Source organism: Pholcus phalangioides, unplaced genomic scaffold (assembly GCF_987345545.1).
Source record: "Pholcus phalangioides strain wild (caught in Gottingen) unplaced genomic scaffold, Ppha-v1.0 ptg000004l_1, whole genome shotgun sequence".
Classification (NCBI taxonomy): Eukaryota; Metazoa; Arthropoda; class Arachnida; order Araneae; family Pholcidae; genus Pholcus; species Pholcus phalangioides.
Window position 1 is genome coordinate 41750052 of NW_028301597.1, and position 10706 is coordinate 41760757.

Genomic DNA, 10706 nt, shown 5'->3' on the forward strand with positions numbered 1-10706 from the left:
AAAAAGTCCACGTTGAAAAATTCGTTGATATATTATATTCAGTTTTCGATTTCGTTGATCATACTTTGAAATATCGATTATATTCGAAAAATAGATCACATTATTATCATCAATGGAAATTAACTTTAATTTTCGTTTTTATGATGAAATATTTGAAAAATTTCACGAATTAAATCAGTGTTTTTATTCATTTTTTGGAGATTCGTGTAGTTTGAAAAGTTACTGTAATGCGCATAGTAAAAAGTGAGTATACTGTTTGTGATTCAAAAAACAAGATATATATTTGTTACTGTTTTAAGGTGAAAACATACATTATATACACAGCTCAAAACAATTAGGGGAGCACATGGTTTTAACAAAATTACGCAAAGATGTATACCGATGAGTAACATAAATGAATCATCCATAATTTAAAGCCTAGCAGGAAACGGAAGAAGAAAACTTCATATGCAAATCAAAATTCATGACGTCAAAAACCAGAAAAAGGAGTTAAGGGCAGAAATTGGGATGTTGCAGAAACGTCTGTTTTACTGCCGTAACTGTGAAATTCGATTGCGCAGTATTTTTTTTTGAGACAAGGTGACTTGAGGATGTCTCAACAACGTGATTTACCGGAATCCATGGCATGGCGTGTTATAGGCAGACTGGAATCCGGGAAAACACCACGTAGAGTCGCGGACGCTGTTGGAGTCGCCAGAAGTGTTGTTGCAAGGCTGTGGAATCGATTCCAAGAAACAGGAAATGTTAGACGTCGACCAGGGCAAGGTCGGCCACGTGCCACTACAGCAACTGATGACCGGTATATACGGTTAACAGCCCGTCGAAACAGAACAAAGAATGCTACGCAGCTGCAAAGACGGTTGCTCTTGGGAACAGGACGAAGGGTGTCCAGCCAAACGGTACGTAATCGGCTTCATGAGGGAGGGCTCTATGCACGTAGGCCAATGGTCTGCATTCCGTTGACCCCACGCCACCGTGCGGCCTGAAGAAGATGGGCTGCTGAATATCGAGATTGGGAGCAACATGATTGGAGCCAAGTGCGGTTTACAGACGAGTCCCGATTCAGTCTGGAGTGTGACACCCGACGTGTTCTGGTATGGAGGGACAGGGGCACTCGAAATAACCCCGCATTCGTTCGTGAAAGGTCACAATACAGACGAGCTGGTTGGATGGTATGGGGTGGAATCAGCATAGGCGGACGTACGGACCTGCATATCATTCGGAATGGCACTTTGACGGCCCGAAGGTATGCAGACGAGATACTGCGAGCTCATGTCATCCCTTACGCTGGAGCCATTGGAGATTCCTTTGTTTTCCAGGATGATAATGCCCGACCGCATAGAGCTCGTCTGATGGAGAACATGCTTGAAGCTGAAACAATACAGGGTATGGAATGGCCAGCGTGCTCTCCTGACCTGAATCCAATCGAGCATGTTTGGGACATGCTCGGACGACGCATTGCTGCGCGACCAAGGCCGCCTGTTAGTGTCCGAGACTTGCAGATTGCACTTCTTGAGGAGTGGAACAGTATTCCCCAAAGTCTGATCGATAACCTCATCGCATCCATGGCAAACAGGTGTGCAGCAGTCTTAGCTGTTCGAGGAGACCACACGCCCTATTAAAACTCATGCATCATGTCTAAACAGTACTTTTTTTTATAGTTTACATGTAACCAAATTGTTGCCCTAAATCATCGTTTTATGTTTTTTCCATATTTTCAAAGAATTAAAGCTTAATTCCAAATTTTTTTACGTCTTTTTTCTGTATTGCGCATTGATACGCGTGTACTATCCATTGTATGCCAATACGTGGCTGTCTCGCACGGTTTGCTTCACTTGTTTGCTTGCTCCCCTAATTGTTTTGAGCAGTGTATTATGAAAAAGGTTCTCTTATGACTTAGTAGTTACAAAAATTTTACATGGTAATAAAATTAATAATTATTCAGAACATGCCCACAAACGCGGCTTTTTAAAAAAAAAAAAAAAACATTATTCAAGTTATTCAATTAGGCGATCCAATAGGCGATGCAAACTATTATTTTAACATTTTGGAGAAGCAAGGTTTTTTTTTTATTTACATTTCTCGTCACTTTAATTATTTTACTTTATTCACCAATCGCTGTGAAAGGCCTCGCAAAGCTTTTACTCCACAGTAAAAAAATGTAATTATTAGAAAAAAATCATGTGCAAATTTTTTAATTGAAGAAAAATTTGCTTTTGTTGATGCTGTGCTGTGTGTCTGTATTTTCAATTTCTTTTTATACATTTTTATTGATTTAACGTCTTGTTTATTTACATTTCTCGTCACACAAATTAAGAATTTTGCCTTTTTGTGTTGTATGTGTTTCTTTGTTTATTACTAGCGCATTATTGTTTTCTTATTTTACTTTAATAATTTTGCCTTTTTTACGTGATGTACGTAATTGTCTTTTTTCTCAATGTTTTTGTTTATATATCGTAGTTTATATATTTTATTATTTAATTATCACGTAAGTTTCTTATCATCTGTAAAGCCTCATTAGCCTCTGGATGGTAAAATATGTTTTTCATTGATTAATTTAAACCTTTCTATGTGTGAAAATGAATAAAATCGATTTGTTTTGAAATATTTCCCACACATAGTATTAAGTGGATATACTGTATACATATCTAGAATTTTGTTTCAGACCTAAAAATACGATAAAATGAGAGCATGTGTATTGAATGATTACATTTAAAAAGGCTCATGATGAATATTTATTACATATGTACTTGAACAAAGAAAATATAGGCTATATATATTTCGATATCGCTTATAAAACAAGTTACGATGCAATATACTTTCTTTCGTATTACATACTTGATATTCAGTGCGATGTCGTGGTGGGTTGGTAAGTTGTGAAGTCAAAGAAATGGAAAGGTCTCAAACCCACCCACAGAATAACTTTTTTTTTTCGGTCACCTCGTTGGGCATTTTGCCTGTTGTGGCCTTTGCACTTGTATACATAATGTTTTTTACAAAGGCTTTTAACAGCTGGCTGGTGAGAAGATATATTTTTGGAAAGAGAGAAAATTAAACTGCCCCTACGGGGATTCGAACCCACGTCCTTTCACTTTCCGGATGAACGCACTGGACTACAGAGGCAACGAATATCTCGATCTTTCCTTTGAGCTCGTGTGCACTGAACGGGACCGTACATGGACAGTCGGACACAATCCAGGCCAAAGCTCACAATTGCTGACGATGCCCACCAGATGGCGACTTATCCGAGTATGACGTCACTCTCTGCTATCCATACAAACGTTTTCAAACAGCTAAACCTGTTAAATCATCCTCGTATAATTGTTTTTATTATTACCGTTCTTTGATATCCTACACAATCACTTTTCAGCATCTTATCACTTAAACCTATCTATCTCGAAACTGAAGGTAACGAAAACAAAATTCGAGATACAGTGAAAGTGAGTTTTCGTGATATAGAGTTTTTTTTCAGTAAGAAAAGAAAAAACACGCCAAAAATTGATAAAAATTCGACTGTAAACTAAAATAATCCGTACTACATACTAATGAAATATTATTGGTTATGTTACACAATCAATATTCCATCACACTATAATCTTTTTTTGTTCAATTCAATTATATTTACTTACCTTAATTAAAGTAATCTGTAAGCTTAGATTGATGCATATTTTTTGCTCTTTGAGCCATCGCAACTTCATCAGTGCTAGTAAGAACTGCAAATATTTCAGGCTCTACCTTCTCAAGTTTTCTGCAGAAAATGGCGCAGCGCTTTTACAGCATGCGTTCAACATTTGTCGCTGTTATTTTTTTCTGATACTTCTTGAGCGTCTTCTGCTGTATTTTCGTCACGTGAGACGGCCACACATTCAGCAATAATTTCGGTATCAGTTGAGGTTTTGCAAAAGTTTGTAGTGAACTTTATATTTGCACAAAAAAACGGAAAATGAAATTTCTAGGTTCAAGTGTTTTTTAGTGATAATCTAATGTCCTGAAATTTCATCTTAAACATTGTTCTGAGAATAGTTAAAATTCGATGAGAGACCAGATCTGATTCCTCATTACTGAGATGACTGATTCCAATCCCGCAGCTTTCTTTAAGCAATTTTGAAATGTCTGTTAGCTGGCATTTGGACATTTGCCATGTTGAACAAGTCATCCACATGGCATCTACCTGCTGTCAATAATATTATCCTCCAATCATTGACGAAATTCATCAACACAATAGGAATAATATTTTCTAACCAGTTTCTTGCACCTCCGGAAAAAAGCCAGATTTTTGCAAAGGTAAAGGAATTTCTGTTTTCTTTTTTACTGCCATTGAGTTTAGCCTTTTATACAGGGTTTACTGAAAATTCCCCGTCAGGAATTTACCGTCATACAATTCAGCTGTAAGAAAGTTCACCGTCCGGAAAATTCATCGTTGGCAAAATTCATTGTCAACGGTTGGATATGATTCAGTGAACCAATAAGTGAGCGAGGAATGACCGAGTAAGTCAGTCAATGATGCAGTAGTTGAGTAGTTGGTGATTGAGGGACAGTGGTTATTGTTGGTGAGTGAGGGAGCAAACTAAAGTGACTGAGCGAGTGACAGAGTGAGTGGCATAGAGATAGAGTAAGCGACCTACTAGGTGAGTGGGCGTCATGGTGGCGACAGACTGAGTGACCTTGTGAGTAAGTGCGTGACCCGTTGATTAAGTGCATGACAGAATGAGCAACCTAGTTAGTGAGTGAGCGGCCTAGTTACTTATTGAGCGAGTCAAAGGGTGAGCAACCAGGTGATGAGTGTGTGCCCAAGTAGCGCAGTGATAAGATGCTCGTCTTCCACTATCAAGGTCCCCGGATTCTAATCCAGGCAAAGAACATCAGGAATAAGTTCGTTATCTACCGAGCCTGCGGCGGCCACCGATAGAGTGTTCCTTTATTTTTCACCCAACTCCACTGCTTGGAAACTGCCGTATGGCAATATGTGATCAGAGTTGGTGTGCGGTGCAGTAGGTGATTGAGTGTATAACATACTCATATCGAACTGATGTCGGTGATTTTTCCTAGCCGTGAATTGCATGATGGGAAATTGTTTTCGGTGAATTTTCCGGACACGTCTAGATAGAGTTTTTCGAAAATTGCTCCGAGACAGAGGAGAAACTGCTTTGACTTAGTACAGTAAATGCAATTACTGTTTAATTTTTCGAGGCAGAGAGTTTTGACTGTACAAAGAAAATGCGTATACATCTTGGATATTGCTTATTAAACGAGTTACGATGCAGTGTGATGCGATATGCTACCTTCCGTACTGCATATTTTATATTCGGCAATATACATTGTGGTTTCTATTATTCCCTTTCTTTGTTAACCTACACAATCACATTTTAGTGTGTTATTATTTTTATATTACCATGTGAAACATGATTTTTTTTCTTGAAATATCAGTACTTAGTAATGATATTAACTAACAGTATAATACAGGGTATAATACAACAGGGATAATACAGGGTAGACAAAAAGGCCGTAGAAACTTTAAAAATGAATAAATACCGGAAAAATAACAAAAGTAAAAAACGGTTTGCAGGGTTAGCATCGCTAGGCTAGGCCACGGGAATTTTTGTAAGACAGGAAAAAACAGCCGATAGGTAGCGCTAGTACGAGTGTCTTCGGTGGAAATATGCAAATGAGACGGTTATAAGAACTTGCGCTCCTAATCCACAGCCAGTTCACCGTTGTAAACCGTGCATGTGGACCTGCTGCACTCTGTCACTGCTGGATTTGTGACTCGCCAGCAATGTGTTATCCCTATGTTGGTGGTGGTCATGTGGACACACACTGCTGTAATGAACGATTTGGAAGTATTCTGTTTGTTATTTGCGTATATTTTATTTGACTTGTATTCGCCAGCGCCATCTATCGGTTGTTTTGGAGTTATTTTTTCCTGCCAAAGAAATTCCCGTGACCTAGCGCTGTAAACACTGCAAACCATTTTTTATTTCTATTATTTTTCCGTTTTTTATGAATTTTTCATACGGACTTTTTGTCCACCCTGTATAATAGACGAACTGCTTATCCCGTAATATAGTGATACAATTCCCGTAGAATGCCATGCCCATGAGCGAAATTTCGTTACTGAAATCAACAGGAGAGCAACAAGAGATTGGTTTATTGGTAAACAGAGCATTTACTAACCCTTAGGATACGAAATAATGATTCTCTTGCTATCGCTAAAATTATCATGTAGAAAAGTGTACTTATTTATGCTAGTAAAAGAACGTGAAACAATTTTATAGTCACTTTTAGTTTACAAACCAAACTAAATGCACAGAGTTTATTTCCTTTCCGCAGTAATACTTGAATCTTCCGGTAATGGAATGATTCAAATTTTGAAATTACTGAAAAATCAAATAATTCAACTTATCGAATCGTAATTATGCGAATATGAATATAATTTTAGCAGATTTATATTGATATTCAGTAGAGATTTCCATACATCAGTAAAAAAAATTATTACTTGAATAAAAAGCTTCAAGAGGGAACTTTAAAATTTTAATAATGCCCTGTGGATATTTGGGTGAATGTGAATATACATTTTGATAATTAATATGTTTATAATTTGAAAAGAATGAATGAATTGCTTTTCACTTCTCACTGTGCAAGTCTCAGTAGAAAGTATTATTTGGATGTGAGTTAGGTGATAATACTGTTGTGTAGGTGTGAGAAATGCAGTGGAAGTGGATGTGCATAATACTGTATCTATTCAAATACAAATACATGAAGGCAACTTATCCAACAAAATTCCATGAAGGCAACTTATCCAACGAAATACAGGTAGATCGAAAATAAATGAGTACATAAAGTTAAACAGAAATTACGGAAATTTATCAAATAAGAGTATGAGATCAAATAGATTAAGTCATCAAATAGACCAAGCAAATACAGTGATCAAATAGATTAAAATCAAGAAAAAATGATATAACTTAGCTAAAAGTTAAACTATTCTTTCCATAAAAATAAAGTTGTCATCAATAAGGATGGCTATATTTTCTGTTTTTCGCCACGTAAGTGCCAGTTCTCTTTATAAACTATTTCCGAGTTCACACGACTACCGATTGTAAGCTGTTCCATGTATCACAACCCTGTTGCAAAGAAGAATTATCTAAAGATGACAATCTCTACGCCTAAATACCTTCATCTCAGATTTTGAAATTTTAGTTGGATCAAGCATCATTTCGAATACTTCCATTAACCGTCACACGTTCTTGACATAAATCTACCGAATAGAAGAAGTGCCGGAAGTTTCGGCACTAAAAATGGTAGGAATAGGCAAAAAGGCACTAAAAATGCCTAAAATAGGCCCTAAAAAAGACATTTAAAATTTATGGAAGGAAGGAAAAATAAATAAAATGAAGGTGTTGAGGGTCCAAAAACTAGCTGCAAAATTGGTTGCAATTAATCCGTCTACTTTTTTACTATTGTTACTTGTTACTATAGTTTATAATAACTGCATTATTATATAAGTAAGATTGATTTCGAGAACAAACCAAAATCTTAGTAGCCCTTCAGGATTACATAAATTCTAGGGCTACTATCACCAGACGCAGAGCCCGTATAGAAAATGATCTTTGTGTGTCCTAGTTGCGAATGATTCTTTGTTTATTTGTTGTATTATTTATGGAATAATAATTATCATTTTTTTAATAATTTATTAAAATAATTTATAAAATAATTAATTAAAATTATAATTTTTTTAAATAATTTATTAAAATAATTTATAATTTATAAAATAATTAATTAAAATTATCATTTTTGTTCTAATAATAATTATCATTTTTGTTCTAATATTAATTATCATTTTTGTTCTAATATTAATTATCATTTTTGTTCTAATATTAGTTATCATTTTTTCTAATAATGATTATTAGTAATTTTTAATTAACTAACTTGTTCTACCGTTGTAAAAAAATTCAACTTTTATTCATATTGCCACATATGCGGGACTCCTACAAGCGCGGGACCCTGTGTGGCCGCATCTGTCGCACATTCTGGTCAATTTAATCGAGTAATATGTATGTTTGCGAAATAAACAGTCATGGCTTTTTGCAGTGCATTTACGGTAAAAATAAATAAAAACAACATGAGGCCCCAGAGCCCTGCCTGCTCCTACACCACCTTGTGTGAGCCATGGCGTTATCCGATCACCTCTTGATGGCAGATGGAAGCGCTGCACGAGCAACAATCACTACACAGAAACAAACTTCGTGTCAGGATCACAACACATACCCACACACATTCTAACATGTACCAATGCGCTAGAAATTCCGTAGAGGAACGTGAACCAGGTGCATATATGGTTTAGTGGTAGTAGTTCGATGCCTCAGCAAGACATGTTATGTGGAGCATGGTGAGGAACTAATTTCTAATATAGTATTTTCCTCTGCGTCTCTAACATGGGTTGCGTTTATATGAAACAAAATCATTCACGTCTAACGACAACTGGTGAAGGCAAAGTTAATGTGCATGACAAGACTGAGATCCCATCTCTCAGATCACTTATTCGCGTTCAAGTGGGACTGTGGGGGGGGGGGGGTTCTAATACTGAAGTTAGAAAATGATTTTAAAAAATTAAATTATTTTGTTGCAATGCTCAAAATATCCAAGTTTTACAGATTATGGCCTCTGAAATTTACTAATAAAGCTTGTCAAAATATTCATTTATGGGAGGAAAAGGTAAAGATAAGGCATTTTTTTAACAAAAAGTTTGAAAATAGGCAAAAAAAGCCATTCTGCCTCAATTTCCGGTCTGGGCTCCACTAATTAAGAACCCATGCAACATAATAGAGTGGACACTGAAGAGTTCTTCCCTGAACTTACATTTTTGTTGATTCATTAAAATCTTAGTGCAGAACCTGCTAAAAAAAGAGGCTATCAGTGACCTCACATAAAATTAAGCCACAATGTATTCTTGCTGTGTGTAATCCATTGTTAAATGCGACCCAAGAGTGTACGTGTTTTAAAGTGTCCGACAAAAATCTCTCTTTTTTTGCCTTTTAACGAAGCGGTGTGTGTGTGTGTGTGTGTTTGTAAAAGACAATTCAAGAAAACACTTAATATGAGCTTTTTCAGCATTTGTTAGCGGTGACTGGGTGGTCGTAAAGGCATTATGCTGGACTTTTATCGTGATGGGCTGAAGTTGGTTCCCGACTTCGAGGCACGAATGCGAGCCATTCTACTATTTGGAAGAACCTCCCCCCTCAGAGAGCAGGCAGACACTCAACACGATTCTTACACAGCATAAAAATTCAGAAATTTGTGATTTTTATTTCAAAAAATGATATGATATATGGTTGTATGTCAAAATATGTATGGCAACCCAGTATTATAAGGAAGAAGCATATCCCGACTATAGGGTTCCTTCAAACCTCAGGTGAACTGAACTCATCCGCCATATTTGAACGAAAGTACGAAGTAATTATCCCGTTGATCATCCATCTTAGTTTTTTCTTTTTCTTTTTATTCTATTGGACGCGTTTTTATGTGGCAAAACCAGTTTTTATTGAAAGCTAGAAGACAACGAGTCCGTCCCTTTTTCTAGGCACACAAGTACCGATTTATTAGAAATTCCCCAGAGGAATGTTTACGACTTACATGTGTGATTTAGTAGTAGTAGTGAGGCACTGTGAGACACTTCTTTAGAATCCGAGTGTCGTGGTGATAAGATGATAGTGTACCATGGTTAAGGCTGCCATCACGACCCCAAGTTCAAAACGGGGGAAGATGATAGATAAGATATTCTCCCTGATTATTTAGCTTGATGCGACCACCGATAGATGACGCCTTCCTTTTTGACCAAACTAATTAATGGCAGTAAATGGCAATATAGTGATACGGCCAGAATTGATGTTTGGTGCAGTATATATATTATAACACGTAAAAATGAACTGCCCAATGTTTATCACAAATTGCGATTTTGTTTTATTATATCCATCAAATACGTTTTATAGATCCATTGAGAAAGCCCTTCGGTAATAGAAATTTGAATCTAGTTAAAAGAAAGAAACTGATCTCAAGAACTAAAGGAAAGAGCTTTTTCTTATCGTCATGCATTTCCTTGACTATAGGAAGGCCACCCATTACAAAAACAGCTCCACACGTATATGGATCACAGGGAATAGGCTATGGACTGATAACGACATTAAATATGTAAATGTTTGTGTCAACTAGGTAAGAGGGGGAAGAGAGCACTTTCTAGGCTTCTACAGAGTTTTGCAGCCCTGATGACGATAACTTACGGACGGAAAAATAAGTTTGGTTGAACCTTAGCTTCAGAATGCTCAAAAAAATTCCAACGGGGGGAAAAAAAATCAATAATATTATCCGAATTCCCGATAACTATAAACGAATTTTTCCCATGTTATGATATTGATCCATGCGGTCCTTTCAAAAGTTATAACAGTACCCAAATGATAACATTATCAATGATTTTAATAACGTATGTATCACATATTTAGATACCGTATTTCAATAACTTCGAAATATCATAACTTGAATATAATCAGCGGAAATATTTGTCGAACGAAATTTAAGTCGACATTAACATCGGGAAAAAGCACAACAACTATTATATTGCGGTTTACTAAAGTGTGGAATTCTATTTTATTTTCATTAATGAAAGAAATATAGAAACAAAACCACGGGAAAAAAAGAAAAAAAAAAGCCTCTCT